Source organism: Nannospalax galili, unplaced genomic scaffold (assembly GCF_000622305.1).
Source record: "Nannospalax galili isolate Female #2095 unplaced genomic scaffold, S.galili_v1.0 scaffold118, whole genome shotgun sequence".
Lineage (NCBI taxonomy): Eukaryota > Metazoa > Chordata > Mammalia > Rodentia > Spalacidae > Nannospalax > Nannospalax galili.
This window is the reverse complement of record NW_008340856.1, coordinates 125832-130885: the sequence shown is the minus strand read 5'-3', so window position 1 is coordinate 130885 and position 5054 is coordinate 125832. Positions and strand designations below refer to the sequence as shown.

General features: G+C 46.6%; 1 protein-coding gene across 5 annotated transcripts in view; it reads left to right on the top strand.

Moving 5' to 3' along the window:
- The first annotated feature begins 1546 nt into the window (after positions 1–1546).
- Positions 1547–5054, top strand: part of Rnf24 (ring finger protein 24) — a 77971-nt gene continuing 74463 nt past the window's right edge. For 2 of the 5 annotated variants that reach the window (XR_003849961.1, XM_008835883.3), the window contains exon 1: positions 1551–1674. The gene's annotated coding sequence lies outside the window, so the exon portion shown is untranslated. Of the gene's footprint in view, positions 1675–1872; positions 2000–5054 lie in introns of those variants that run through there. The other 3 variants (XM_029564843.1, XM_029564842.1, XM_008835882.3) reach the window with 3 other exon arrangements.

Below are 5054 nucleotides of genomic sequence, written 5' to 3'. Positions count from 1 at the left end.
TGAGTTTGAGGCCAGCCTGGTCTACATAGTGAGTTCCAGGCCAGCTGGGGCTACAGGGAAACCCTGTCTCAAAAAGACCAAATAATAATATAATAAAAATAATAAAAATTAAAAAATAAAAGAAAAAAAACAAATATGCAGGCAATACACATACACATAAAATATAAATAACAAAGCCAGGCATGGTGGCACACACCTTTAATCCCAGCACTCTGGAGGCAGAGGCAGGCCGATCTCTGTGAGTTCAAGTCCAGCCTGCTCTACATGGTGAATTTCAGGCCAGCTGGGGTTACAGTGAGACCCTGTTTCAAAAAAAACAAATAATGATAATAATAAAGTATATTTTTAAAAAGAAGCAGCTGAAAAATAAGGTTCAAGGTGCCAGATAGGGCAGGAAAAAAGAAAAAAGGCAGAAACACAGCAGATTTGCATTTCAAGAGAATAGATTTGCATGAGAATGGACTGAGAGGTCTACACCTGTGCATGGAAGAAACCAGGAGGTCTGGTTTAGACCAAAGTGAGAGGTATCATCAGCAAACCTGTGTCCAGAATGTCCTCCTGTAACTTCTGAGACTAAGAGCAAGGAGGGACGGGATCCCACAATTTCTTGTGTTAAAGGGCAGGGAGGATGTGGGTTTGTAGCCTTGAAACAAGAAGCTCTGATGGAATTCCTGCACTCTCCTTTATGTGTGCCCATTTCTCACCTTGGAGGACCCAACACAGGTAAACAGTGTGGTTTAGCCTGTGTAACAAGGGGCAGGCATTAAGTAGGACCATGTGTTACAGGGAGGAGTTGCACTGGGGAGGGGAGGGCATTGTACAGGGTGGCCTGATTTCTGGGAAAGAGGCAGCTCACTAGATGGTCTGTGATCTAACAACAGTAACTAATATTTCCTTTTACTTCCCCTTTCGTTGGAGGTTAATGGTTTGCCAAAGCGAAAGGAATGGCCTGGTAGGTATTTTCCATGATGAATTGCTTCCCAAAGTTAAGCCACACAACTATTTATGGTTTAGGTGAAAGGTGTGTGTAGGAAGGATGAGGATGGGGAACTCGAGACAGGGAAATGGAGACTAAGGACAGCCTGAGGTGCAGTGCACACACACTGCTAAGGAACCCCAGAGAAGGATGGCTTAGAGGACTGCTGACTTCCTCCGATCTGCTTCCCTAGGCCACTAACCGAGGGCTTAGTACCCCTAAATCCTGAAGTCAGTTTCTTGCCTGTAGTGTAGAATGGGAGCTTAGGGCCAAGAGTAATAAATAGGTAGATGTAGTTATATAAAGGAATGCACTGCGTCTTCACTACACTTCCCTCCACTATCTGTGCAGACACTGGGTCTGCAGCAGAAGGAACAGAAGGAGGAGGAGGCAATCCTCTTACCATCTTACTAGGGCTACCCCACCCTTCAGGACGCCGCGCCTGCGCACTGCACACGCTGAAGCCGCGCGCCCTCAGCGAAGTGGGCGGGGCTGCCCGGGCATCCGGGTCCCACACCCCGCCCCCGCTGCATGAATGAGAGGCGCGGCGACCGCCCCTCCCCCGCCGGCCCGCCCCTCGCCGGGGGCCGCCGCTCTCTGTCCGCCACCGCCACCTCAGCCGCTCGCTGTCCAGACGAACGCTGGTCGCCCGCAGTCCGCCGGGCGCTGACGGTCCTGCACGCCGCCCGCACGCCCGAGTAAGTGAGCGAGCGAGGACCGGGCGCCGAGGCCTCTCCCCGAGGCTGAGGCATGGGGGGCCGCGCAAGTCGGCGGCCGGGATGCTGAGGAGAACGCGGGCCCGCGCCGGCCTCGCACACAGACTCAGTCCCCTGGGCGGCCCTGCTGAGGGCTGGGGGTGAACCCCGCCCCGGCTGGAGAGCGACGCGGAGGAAGGTCCACCACCCCCGGCGCGGGGGAGTCCCGCACAAAGGGTGGCGCGAGGCTATCATCAGGACCAGGGCCACAGCCCCCGCACGCCCTGCTAGCCAGAGCCCCGGCATCGGTCCCGGGCGGGGGAGGATGGTGAGGACCGCAGCCTCTGGGTGGTGCTGGCGACGCGTCGGGGGGCGGGAGGGGGCGCGGGGTGGCAGTTTCTGGTCCCCAGCCACTCCTTCCTTTGTGGTGCTTGTCTCGTGCCCGGTTGTCACACCGTGCGTGGCAGTGGTCTGCGTCGAGACCTAGCCCCTTGGCTTATTATGAAAGTCATCTGGTGGCCCCAGTCTGTGGGTGGGGGACGTGTGTGTACACACGGGCTGGAGAAGTAATGACCCTCCTTTGTTCCCGGGCACCTAAAGGGTGTGTGTCCTGTGAAATGAGGCAAAAGAGGGAGTGGAAAGACAACTTCACACCTCTACCCCATCCCGTTCCTGCTGTTATTTCAGATAGCAGTTGAGATTTTGTTTTCTGTTTTGGTTTTCGTTGTTCTCACTGTAAAATCAGTGGATTTTGTTTATTGGAAGTTTGCCTGTATTCCCGAGTATATTTAGAACACCTTGCTTTTAGAGGTCAATGTTGATTTACATTGGGGAGACTCTAACATCTAGAACATAGCTTTCTGGGCTTAGTTCATTGGTGATAGGTCTTGTATTTGTGTGCCTATATGTAGGAATATTCCCAGTATATCAAGGGCACTGTTTTCTCCACTCTGAGGCTAGGCAGATTGTGTTTCTTCTTGCCTCCCTGCTTTAATAAGAAGGTGGTCCAGCAGGTTCTCTCCACCTCTTTGCTGCTCTCCCCTCTCTTAATGCTTTGGCAAAGGATTTTATTGGATATTACCCTGGCATGAATTCTGGCTTTGATCTGGATTCTCGTGTGTTCTGTTGTCTAATTGTGCAGTCCAGCTCAATGGCTCCTCTTACTGGGCTACCAGAAAACAGAACACCTTTTTGCATTGTGTTCATCCCTCCAAGAGGTTAGGAAGCTTTACTGGATGGATCCTATAGACTTTTGGTAGGAATGCCTGCCTGACTTTGTCATCTAGGGAAAATTATGAGGCAATGTGGCTCCTGTAGCCAGTTTAAAAGCCCATTATGAAAGCACCAGCTGTTCTTGCTGTTTTTTCATGCCAGATTATTTAAATTTTAGAGGATAGTTGTTACTTTGGTTGGATGATGATTTTGTTTCCTTTTTACCTTTCTACTTTTGCAGAGTGAAAAAAGCACATTTCCAAAATATTTTTGTTATGATCTTTTGATTTAAAATAGTGGTGCTAAAAAAAAAACTAAGCCGTTTATATATGAATAATTGAGTGGGTTCAGTTTAAGATTTTCTATTTCTTTTTAAATCACATATATTTTCATTCCTAGTAACTTTTCAGAACAAAATGAAATGTAAGCCTCCTCAGCATCTGTTTGTGTATATTCTTTCTGTTTAAAACATTTGCTTTTAATTTGAAGGAAAATTTCCACTGGTTAGATGGTGATCCATTATTCTTAATAAAATTCTTACCTTATGCTGCTTTCTTAAAACTGTAGGTCACAACCCCGTATGAGGTTGCATAACTGAGTGTGGGAGCCACAAAAAAAATTAGACAACAGTCAAAAGTTTGAGTGTTTAGCGATTTAAAAAAGTAAATCAAGGGGCTGGAGATGTAGCTCTGCTGGTTGAGTACTTGTCTAGCATGCAAGTTTGATCCCCAGGACTGAATAAACTGAGCATCGTGGTCCATGCTGGTAATCCCCTGTGCCCTTGAGCTGTTGGAGGCTAGAGGATCACCTTGGGTACACTGAGTTTGAGGCCAGCCTGGGAATACAGAAAACCTTTCTAGAGTAATAATTCAAATCAAGCATCTAATAGATCTGAGAGGTCACTGCTACTGCTCACCGGTGTTGCAGCTCAAGACTTCACTGCAGCCTTGGTTCCTGAATATGTAACATGCATTCTTCCACTGCACATGCCATCACACCACAGTATATCAGTAATCATGGCCACAAACACCTCCAGTCAGATGCTGGGCTGTCGTATGTTAGATTTATCAATGCTTTTACTAACCATAAAAAGTTTTATGCTCTTATTAGAAACTGGTTTGATTAAAAAAATATATTATCCTATTGTCATTTTTCAGCAAGCAATAATAAAATTATTCTCTCTGGGGCCAGAGAGATGGCTCAGTGATTAAGAGCATTTGTTGCTCTTTCCAGAGGACCTGAGTTTGGTTCCCAAAACCCACATTGGGAACCTGGCCGGCCTGAATTGAGTTTTATATTGAAAAAAAAAAAAAAAGAAGAAAAGAAAGAAAGAAAGAAATTAATTTGGGCTTGGGATTACAAGAGAGTTTCCAACAACTTCTGAAATAGCCCTGTATTATTTTTCTCACTGTACTGCTATGACAAAAGTACTTGACAGTAGCTGGGCGTGGTGGTGCATGCCTTTAGTCCCAGCACAGAGGCAGAGGCAGGTGGATCTCTGTGAGTTCAAGGCCACCCTGCTCTACATAGTGAGTTCCTGGCCAGCTGGGGCTACAAGGAGACCCTGTCTCAAAAAGACCAGTGACTACTAAGGAAGGAAAAGTCTATTTTGGCTCACAGTTTGAGGATACAGCCTATCAGGGCAGGAAAGTCATGGTGGCATGAATGTGAGGCAGCTGGTCACACTGTGTCTGCAGTTGAGAAGCAGAGATAAATGTTGACGCTCAGTTCCCTTTTCCCTCTGTATTCAGTTTGAGCTCTAACTTATGGGGATGGTGCCATCCACATTCAGAGTAGGTCTTTTCTCTTTATTTAAATCTTTGGGGATAGGGGACATTCTGCTAGACATAACAGAGAGATGTTTTCATGGTGATTATAACTCCTATCAAGTGGAAAGTCAGCATGAAACATCACAGACCCTAAACATACTTCTCTCCTTTTTGTGCTATGAATTTATGTAAAGCAACATTTCAGCACCGACGTTATAAAATCAAAATATTAATCACACCTGAGAATGAAGGTGTTCCATGTCCTCCAATATCAAATATTCAGCCAAGATTTAATTCTTTATATAAAAGTAAATAAGCACATCCATCTCAGTATGCAAATGTGACGTTTGTCTTTGTGATGTGATGTAGTAAATGATGAAATTATATGTATGCCAAGGAATT